The following is a 10,524-nucleotide window of genomic DNA, read 5'->3' as shown; positions in this document are numbered from 1 at the left end:
TGCCTTTCCAGGATTTGAACACCTCAAAGTTCAGGAGTGCTCAAGCTCAGTTTGGGCAGCTGTACTTCATTTCTCCCAAATCAAATATACTGATCCACTGTAATTTCCTGTAGAAAAAAGTAGGATAAATTGAGCAAGAAATGCTTCCCGAGGTTATTAGGACTGGAATTGCTATTTTCTACAGCCATTGCCTTTTTGTTTGTTTAAAAGAAGACCGTGATATTGCATTTGCAAATTCCCCATAGAAACGAAGAGTGGAACAAAAAAATAATAATAAAGGCACCTTAACTTTTCCTCATTTATGGAGGACAGTCTTACAATATGCATCCGATGTCTTCCAATCACACAAGCTGAAAATTGTTCCACTTTACTGCAGCTCTGTAACATGTGGGAATCAATCCTATGTGTGTTCTGTACACATCCAAAATTCCTGCTGAATGACCGACCCTAGGAGCAAGTTACCAGTGACCCAGAGCTAGGGCGGAAGGAGGGTGCAGATGGGGGGAGCAGAGCCCAGGGCTGGGGCGGCAGGAGGTGCAGGTGGAGGGAGCAGAGCCTAAGGCTGGGGTGGCAGGGGTGTGTGTGGGTGGGGGAGCACTGGTGAGGGGTGAAGAAGGGAGAGCCCAGAGCTGGGAAGCATGGGGTGCGTGTGTGCGAGAGCCAGGACTGGCTTGGCAGGAGGTGCGGGTGTAGGGAGGAGAGCCCAGGGCTGGGACGGCAGGTGGGTGAGAATCAGGTGGTAGAGCCAGGCCTGGAGTGGCAGGGGGGTGGGAGGGGATGGGGGTAGGGGGTGGTCCAGAGCTGGGGAGGCAGGGGTTGCAGGGGCAGGGGAGAACCCAGGGCTCGGGCAGCGGGTGGGGCAGACAAATTATTTTTGCGTATGGCTGCAAAAAATCAAGAGCCGGCCCTGTCTCCACATACTGTAAGGTAGGTAGGAGCGGATCGTTATTATCCCTACTTGAAAGAGGGAGAAGCTAAGGCTGAGAAAGGAAAATTGACTTGTCTCAGATCACACAGCCAGCCAGTGGCAGAGTTGGGAATAGGACCCAGAGCCTGATTTCCAGACTAACCATCAGATCTTGAATTTTAAAATTGACTAACTTGAGTAAAGTGTTCTCAAATGAGCTGCAGACCAACACTGCACAGTAATTATTCAGCAAGTATTTGAGGAGAACTGCAATGTTAGAGAGAATCATGAACTGCTCAGAGACCATTAATGCACCGAAGCAGCAGAATTCATCAAACATATAATTGGTTCTGACTTATTTCCTTGGTCTTCAAAGAGAACAACAAGGACCTGAGTCTCCTCCCTGTCAATAACCCCTGCTCAGCCAATCAGGGTAGAGACTGACGACAGGAGGCTGAGAGTTTTCACCAGAGAGCTCAAAGGATGGCCCAGGTCACCGGTGGAGATCACTGCCCGAGCACTATTTCAGCTCCACATTTCTGGGGACCTCCCACAGTGTGTGCTGCGAACCGCACACTCCCCCGCAACACACACACAGACACACACACCGCTCCTGGTGTTGGGAGGGGAACAGGTGAAAGGACAAAAGAAGAAAGAGACAAAGAGAAAGGAGGGAGGGATGGATGGAGGAAAAGGTGAAACACAAAGGACAAACCCTAATGTCCCCAGTGATTCTAAGGGACAAAATCCCAGGTGCAGAATAAAATTCTGCGTCCTTAAACTTGTATTTTCCATGCCTAGATTTCAACTGTCAACAGATGGATCAGACTGAACAGGTTTCAAACCTCGAGGAGGCTCTTACCTTCTAATCAGGGACTGCAGTTTTCTAGTAAAATCAGGGAAAAGGGAAGGAGAAAACTCAAAAGAGGTTCCTCCTGGCGCTCACGTCCGTGAACCTGAATACTCTCTCAGACCTCAAAGAGAGACCTGGAGAAGGAGACTTGCTGAAGCAAAGCCACAGGGTTCTCTGAGGTTTTCCCTGGCCCTTCGCCCCTGTCCTGCCTGGCTGATGTTGCATCTTTCTGTGAGGTCACCACCCCCCACCACCTTTGACCAATAGTCTTAGCTCCTGCAAAATGCCTTTGCGATGTCACTGCCACACCCCTCCCTTGCTGTGCTAATGTCCTGCCCCTGGCCAGGCACTTTGGAGGTTTGAGCTACTCCCTGTGGATCACCCCACTCAAGGAGCGTTTGTTCTAGGAAGCAAGCCGTCTAGACAGTAACACATCAGACGCTGCTCCCAGCGCTACACTCAGTTTTTCAGAAATTAGTCAACTTTATGGCCAGAAGAGACCATTAGAGCATCTAATCTGACCCCCTGCATATCACAGGCCTCCTGTATGACACAATAGCTACTTTTGGGCAAACACATTCCAGAAAGGCATCTAGTTTCATTAAATGACATCAGGAGATGGCAAATCACCACTTTCCTTGGTAGCTTGTTCCTGTGGTGAATCATCCTCGCTGTTGCATATTTGTGTCTTATTTGTAATATGAATTTATCTCTTTTCACCTTCCAGCAATTGGGTCTTGTTATGACTTTCTCTGCTAGATTAAAGAGCCCTTTATACCCAATCTTTTCTCTCCATTAAGGCCCTTCAACACTTCAATGAAGTCACCTTTCAATCTTCTTTTGATAAGCTAAACAGGTTGAGCTCTTTCAATAGCTCACTAGAAGGCATTTTTCTCCAGCCCTCAGAACATTTGTTGCTCTTGCTCATCAGAATCCTGAACCCCAACTGGATGTGGTTCTTGTTCTTCTGCACAACATAGCTCCTGGAGAAGAGGGATCTGCAAATGCACATTCATATGATACCTTTGTTTAATTGATGAAAACATAAACTAGACACTTAGGGTGGCTACACTACAGGGAGAAATCGATCTTAGATACGCAACTTCAGCTACGTGAATAACGTAGCTGAAGTCGAATATCTAAGATCGGATTACTCACCCGTCCTCACCATGCGGGATTGATGTCTGCTGCTCCCCTGTCGATTCCGCAACTCCAGTGGGTTGGTGGAGTTCCGGAATCGATATAAGCGTGCTCAGGGATCGATATATCGCGTCTAGATGAGACGCGATATATCGATCCCCGAGCAATCGATTTTAAGCCGGCGGGTAGTAGTCTAGACGTAGCCTTAGAGGGTTGAAACTGATTTCAGCTGATGGACAGGTTTGCTAGATTTTTATAGCATTTGGATAGCGAAATGTGAATGTTTACATTCATATCAAGCCCCGTGTATAGTGGAGCTCTGAACAAATGGAGAATGGAAATGAAATGTTTTCCTTTTTTTAAAAAAAGAAAGAAAATTTTAAGAGAACACGGGGGTTGAACTGAGGATCACACGAGCTGTATCAAGCACTCTACCACTGAGCTATACCCCCCATGATGGCAGGTGCATGGAATCATGATCTCCAGGACTTTGAAGGACAAACCCTGCTTGATCGATGTCCTTTGCCATTCCAGACCACAGATGGTTTTAAAAATGGAGATGTGACCCTGTTTTAATGGGGTTGCCAGGGCTGGCATTAGACTTGTTGGTGCCTGGGGCTGAAGCCAAAAGTCTGAGCCCCACCACCCAGGGCTGAATCTCTCAGGCTCTGGTTTTTCGCCCTCCCCCAATGGGGCAGGGCTCAGACTTTGCCTCCTCTGCCTCTGCTCAGTGTGGAGGGCTTGGTCCCTCTTTCAGGGCCATGTAGTAAGTTTTTTTTGGCAGAAGGGGGTTGTAGTGAAAGGAAGTTTGAGAAACCCTGGCATAGAGCCTCTGATATGTCTAGACTTGGCTCCCTGTGACACCATGGGTAATCAGACACTGAAAATACAGCCATACAGACACCACACACCAATCTTGCCTAGCAGGCAAGAATCAAACCTCCATAGAGAGATGCCTGTTGTTTTTAAACCCATCTCCCTAAGCACTCAGCCTCAACCACTTAACAAAGGGGCTTTTCTACACTATGGTTCTGGTCTCACTGAAGGGTCATTTCCAATTGTTTGCTCAGACCAGCATTAGGGAAAATGGTGCCCTGGGCAAAACTTGTACTTTGGCACTTCCCCATTGCCCCTGAATGATCCCCACTCCCCTTTACTGCTAGCTCCTGCACACCAACCCTTGCACCTCCTTCACCCCTAACTCCTGCCCCCTCCCGTGCCCTTAACTCCCCGGCCACCAGCCATTGCCCTCTTCTGCAGCCCCTTCACATGGTTCCAGTGCTGGGGGCCCGCACTGTTCTTGTTCTCCTTTCCCTGGGCTTTGGCATCACTAGCCCTGCTTAGCAAGTAGGGTTCAGTGGTTCCCAGAATGTGGGGCATGACTCTTAGGGGGCACAGAGGAACATTCATGGGGGCACCCAGGGCCTGAGCCAGCCCCCATGGAGGAAGCACTATTCAGCTTCACTCCGTCCAGCTCTTCCCCAACCCCACCCTTATCCTGGGGCTCTGGCTTCCAGCTTGGCCTTGACCCACTTACCCGTCTGCACCTCTCTCTCCAGCAAGCAACACCCCCACTCCCAGCCTCGGTTCTTGACCGCGGCTTCCAAGGGTCCACAGCCATGGATAAGAGGGCACAGTGTGAAATGTTGGGAACCACTGCTTTAGGATGATGTCCTCAATCACTTCTACAAAGTCCAATAAAAGCTATTCCTTATCCACCCACCCACCCCTCCATCAGGACAGACTAGGTATGTTCTGCTGCCCTTCACTCATACAGGAAGGATAATAACATTAAATTCCATTCAATCCTAAAGTGATTTGTAACCCACCACCAGCCAAAATTGGTCATTTTGGGAAAGCAGCCCCATGATCCTGCATACCTAGGCAGAGTAGGTGTGTCTATGCAAACACGGTCTGTTCCTGAAGTCTTTCCCCCAGCTCCTCACTAGATGTGAAGGGGGGAGCTCATTCAGCCCCCGCTTCTGCTTAGTATTTAAAAACCTTATTGTCCGGTCTCTCTTAGCCTTAGATTTCTTCCTGTCACTTTCATGATAGCTCAGGTGAGGTGGCCAAATGGTTAGGTGATGGACTACTAATCCATTGTTCTCTGCATGCATAGGTTTAAACCCATCCTTACCGGATGTGTTTAGTCTTCACCTTCCTTTGTAGAAAACCATTTTCTCCCTTTGGTACAATGACAGATCAAACAGTGTTGCTTCTTGCAAACAAAACCTACTCAGAACTCCCTTCCTTTAAATAAAATGTCTAAATCCCAGTTTTCTTTAAAAAAAATTTTCTAGTGGTGTATTTCTTAGTTTTTATCTCAAAAGGTAACATCCTCATCATCTCCCCAAACACCCTGGGACCTGCCCAAATTATTAAAATACCCTCAACCCGAGCAAGGCCAGAGCAGTGAACCAGAGCTAGTGTCTAGGCCAAGCTGTTCTCAAGGAGGCAACTCAAACATTTTCTCCTTGCTTCTCTTGGCAAGGTCTGACTGAGAAAACTAAATTCCCAAACTGAAAATTTTCTGCTGAAAAACCAATACTAGTTTGTTTGGAGACTTTGATTTGAAAGTATTATTGTTATTATTTTCTTCTGATTTCTGAATCAGTTCAGTCTTTCTCCTCCAGGTGCGTTTCCAGCTGCTGAGTTGTGGAGGAGAGAGGCCAAGTCATGATGTCTTGGATAAGGGAGAAGCAGTGGATGTGATATACCTAGACTTTAGTAAGGCATTTGATACGGTCTCGCATGATATTCTTATAGATAAACTAGGAAAGTACAGTTTAGATGGGGCTACTATAAGGTGGGTGCATAACTGGCTCTATAACCGTACTCAGAGAGTAGTTATTAATGGCTCCCAATCCTGCTGGAAAGTATAACAAGTGGGTTCCGCAGGGGTCTGTTTGAGACTGGCTCTGTTCAATATCTTCATCAACGATTTAGATGTTGGCATAGAAAGTATGCTTATTAAGTTTGCAGACGATACCAAACTGGGAGGGATTGCAACTGCTTTGGAGGACAGGCTCAAAATTCAAAATGATCTGGACAAATGGAGAAATGGTCTGAGGTAAACAGGATGAAGTTCAATAAAGATAAATGCAAAGTGCTCCACTTAGGAAGGAACAATCAGTTTCACACATACAAAATGGGAAGAGACTGTGTAGGAAGGAGTATGGCAGAAAGAGATCTAGGGGTCATAGTGAACCACAAGCTTATAATGTCAACAGTGTGATACTGTTGCAAAAAAAGCAAATGTGATTCTGGGATGCATTAACAGGTGTGTTGTAAACAAGACACGAGAAGTCATTCCTCCGCTTTACTCTGCGCTGGTTAGGCCTCAACTGGAGTATTGTGTCCAGTTCTGGGCATCGCATTTCAAGAAAGATGTGGAGAAATTGGAGAGGGTCTAGAGAAGAGTAACAACATGATTAAAGGTCTTGAGAACATGACCTATGAAGGAAGGCTGAAGGAATTGGGTTTGTTTAGTTTGGAAAAGAGAAGACTGAGAGGGGACATGATAGCAGTTTTCAGGTATCTAAAAGGGTGTCATCAGGAGGAGGGAGAAAACTTGTTCACCTTAGCCTCCAATGATAGAACAAGAAGCAATGGGCTTAAACTGCAGCAAGGGAGATTTAGGTTGGACATTAGGAAAAAGTTCCTAACTGTCAGGGTAGTTAAACACTGGAATAGATTGCCTAGGGAAGTTGTGGAATCTCCATCTCTGGAGATATTTAGAGTAGGTTAGATAAATGTCTATTAGGGATGGTCTAGACAGTATTTGGTCCTGCCGTGAGGGCAGGGGACTGGACTCGATGACCTCTCGAGGTCCCTTCCAGTCCTAGAGTCTATGAGTCTATGTCTCTTCCCCTCTTTCATAGTTTCTTCCAACTTGATAGGAAGCTCCTTTGCTACGATGTGAGTCAAGCAGTGTCCATTGTCTCTGTGCTATCTCAGAGAAGCCTGCATTGTACAAGGTTCCTGGGATAGTCCTTGGGAGTGTGGATACCTTCAATGGGCCAGCAGCGAGTCTGGCTCCTCCTTTGTCGCACCTGAAAGGCTGGTGGTGAGCATTTCTCAACCTCATGACATATCTCAGTAACGCACCAAAGCAAAACTTCATAACTTCTCAACCAATGCGAGCACACACAATCCAACAAGATATTAATGTTCAACAGATCAAGACTTTTGAAATGATACCTCACCAGGCAGACTTTGTACTAACCATGTCATCATTATATGAGAGTGGTGAAATGGGGCTTCCAGGTGCTGCTTTGAGAACAGTGTGCCACACCTGGGCTTCCATGCATTGCAATGAGACGCCCTTACAGTCCATCTCTCCTGGGATAAAGATGGCAGCATGGCTGGCCTGGGTCATCTGACTTGGGCTCATGGACATAAAGCTCAGAGGCTAAAAACTGTGGTGCAGATATTTGTGTTCACACTGAAGCCTGGGTTCAGAAACCCTCACCGGGCCTCAGAGGTTGGGCTCAAGCCCATATGTCTGCACTGTAATTTTATAGAGGTTTGGAGAGAGTTTAGCAAGTGGAAATGGTAAAACCACATTGAGCGGACTGGACTACTGACCTATCAGCTCTTAACACCCAAACTTTCAGTAACTCTATTATCAGTGCCTGTGAGTGTAATTTAAACCATAGGCCCATCTAGCTCTGAATCTTGTCTTCTGACCGTAGCCAATACCAGGTGCCCTAAAAGCCACTCCCCAAGGCACTACTGGGAGTTGAACCCAGGATCTGCTGTTTACAAAAGAGGTATTTTACCAACTAAGCCACGGTGCCTGCTGTTATTTAAAGCATTGTGTTTGCCACACCTGACTCTCTGCCAATCCCCACTGCATCCTGACAAGTGTTGCTAGTGTTTGGCTTCTGTAAAGCAGAGGAGAAGGTGAAGTTTTGCTCCCAAGGTGTGTGTGGGATTCTTTGGACAGGTTTACACTACAAAATTAGATGGTCTAAATACATTACTTAGGCTGGCAATGCAGTATATCAACCTAATCCCAGTGTAGATAGCGGCTCAGCTGTTAGAACTTTCTGGAGCTATGAAAGGGGAGGGGCCCAGCCTCTGTAGCAGGAATGCAGGGCAGGAGAGTTTACGGCAGGCATTATGGGATACTGGTGGAGGCCAGTTATGGTGATGTAATGACCAGCAGCATTTACACTGACAATTTGTCACTTTAAGTTTGATGCAAAAAGCTCTAGCCTCTTGTAGAGGTGGTTTATTTTGTCACCAAACAGGGCAGTTTTGTCGCCGGACGTGGCATTGCAGCATGTACACCAGCCACAAGCTGCCAACCAAGGGAGCGTTGTGTGTTTTTCACACATCTGAGCAATATAATGATGCTGAAATAACTTTGTAATGCAGAACTGGCCAAAGTTTCACACACACACAACCTGCAAGGAAAACCTCACCTGCTCCTCTGCTTTGCAGAATCCAAACACATGCAAAGCTTATCAGGCCCGGTGGGGATGGCAGGGAGTCAAGTGTGAGCAGACACTGTACTCTAGCTATAGGAAGGTACCATGGCTTAGCTGGTTAAAGCCCCTGTTTTTATAAACAGGAGATCCTGGGTTCAACTCCCAGTGATGCTTTGTTGAGTAACTCTTGGGGCCCTGGTATTGGCTACTGTCAGAGGACAAAACACAGAGCTAGAAGGACTTTTGGTCCAGCCTAGATGGCTGTTGTCATGGTTTAAATTACACTCACAGGCATTGACAATAGAGTTACTGAAAGTTTGGAAGTGAAGAGCTGATAGGTCAGTGTTCCAAGCTTCTTGCAGATGACCCCATCCCTCTGGGCAGGGGCAGGTCTGGGCTCTCACACCAAATGGCTCATTGTGGCTGCCAGAATCTGTGAACAGCTCATTTAGTTTCCACCGAGGATTGAGTCCTGCTTCATGCACTGTGTGTGAGAATGAAAATCCTAAACCGCCCTTTGAAATAACGAACGCAGCAGGACGTGTTATTGTTCCTTCCTCAAAGCAGACAGACCAATGGAGAAATGCCATTGAGTCCACGGTAATACTCCACTGCCATTTTACCTTTTTTGCTTGCTAAACTCCCTCCCAACCTTGTGGGGTCCAGAGCCGGTATTCAGCCAGAGCCAGATGTCTACACTGCAAATTTACCACCCCACAGCCCAAGCCCTGGGAGCCTGAGCTTGCATGGGACAGCCATGGGTGTTTCATTGCAGTGTGGACATAGCCTAGCATTATGTCTACACTGCCATTAACACACCCAAGTCACTATTCTCAAACACTGGGTCAGCTGATTGAGGCTTGTGGGGCTTGTGCTGCAGGGTTATAAAATTACAGTGTAGACACTTGGGCTTGAGCCCAGCCTCCGAGACCCCAGGAGAGGTGACGGTCTCTGAGTCTAGATTCCAGTCTGAGCCCCAGGAATCCAAATCAGATCATCCAGTCCAGACAGGCCACAGGGATTTTGTCATAGTATAGATGCCCTCTCAGGGTATGTCTACATTGCAACGTAAGCCCAGGGTTAGCAGAGGTCATGTCAGCAGCCCCAACACATAAACAATGAGGAAAAGACCCACCCCCAGATGAGCTGGGCAGTGTCCTTCCTCCTACGGTTTGTTAAGTCCAGCAACCAAAAGTCCTTTAACATGAGCCATCCCCTCTCTGCACCCTACTCACAGCTGTTGTCCTTAGTCAGTGCATCCCAGAGGTGCCTCTGTAGAGTTCACCTACCATCCTGTGGAAGAGAGGGAAAATAAGAAGGCACTGTACTCACTGTGCTGTCTAGGGACTCACTCATCCCTCCACAGCCACCTATCCTAAAGTTGGTCTAACATCTAAATTTTAGTATTAGGACCCAAAACCCAGCCCACTTGGCTTTGGAACCACTCTCCACTGCCTAGCAAGTGCTATTGAATTGAGAGTGAGTCCCTCAATCGGGGTCTGCCAAGTACAGTTGTGCTGCCCTCAATTACACAACAAGGATAACAACCCTTTATTTCTCCTGCCCAAAAACAAGGAGACTGGGAATCCAACACCAGGCAAAAGTGATCATTTCGGCAAGCAACCCAACATATTTCCAACATACCGTAAAATCCACATGCAGATTCATACATGAAACCTTGCAAGAAAATCTTCCTGAGGGGGGGTCTAAAGCACCTGCTGCTGGAGGGAAGGAGGGAGCTGTGGGTTGGGATTGAGGGGCACTGGGAATAGGAGGGGGCTGTGGTTGGGACAGAGGAGAAGGGTGAAGAGGAGTAGGCTCTGGTGGGAGTGAGGAGCAGTGTGCATAGGAGGGACTAAGGGTTGGGACTGAGGGGTACTGGGAAAAGAGGGGACATGGGTTTAGGCTGAAGAGCATCCTCGTTTGGGGATCCAGCAGGAAAGGGGAAAGCAGCAGGTGATTCTAGTTCCTAAGGATATTCTGCGTGTTTGTATGTGTGTGTGTGCAGGGAAGGAACATGCTATATGCCCAGAGGCCTTTATTCCTCCAGGCTGCAAGGACAAAGGGGCTGTCAGGAAGTTGCCCCTTCAAACCCACACAGAATAAGGCCCTTCTGAGGAAAGGGAAAATCCTGAAGAGAAAAGTAACATCAAAGAGGACTCCAGAAAGACAGTCAAGAGCTTGGGGAG

The 10,524-nt window shown here is 47.4% G+C and overlaps 1 protein-coding gene across 9 annotated transcripts in view; it reads right to left on the bottom strand.

Annotated features, from left to right (window-relative positions):
• LOC127040993 (zinc finger protein 436-like) overlaps nucleotides 1-10,524 on the bottom strand; it is a 563,752-nt gene that overhangs the window by 167,004 nt on the left and 386,224 nt on the right. Inside the window, exon 10 of one of the 9 annotated variants that reach the window (XR_007771556.1) lies at nucleotides 2,683-2,758. The exons of the other annotated variants lie outside the window; for them this stretch is intronic. The gene's annotated coding sequence lies outside the window, so the exon portion shown is untranslated. Of the gene's footprint in view, nucleotides 1-2,682; nucleotides 2,759-10,524 lie in introns of those variants that run through there. 9 annotated transcript variants of the gene reach the window in all.

Source organism: Gopherus flavomarginatus (genome assembly GCF_025201925.1).
Source record: "Gopherus flavomarginatus isolate rGopFla2 chromosome 13 unlocalized genomic scaffold, rGopFla2.mat.asm SUPER_13_unloc_1, whole genome shotgun sequence".
In the NCBI taxonomy this organism is placed as follows: Eukaryota; Metazoa; Chordata; order Testudines; family Testudinidae; genus Gopherus; species Gopherus flavomarginatus.
The sequence above is the reverse complement of the archived record's forward strand: the minus strand, read 5'-3'. Positions and strand labels throughout refer to the sequence as shown.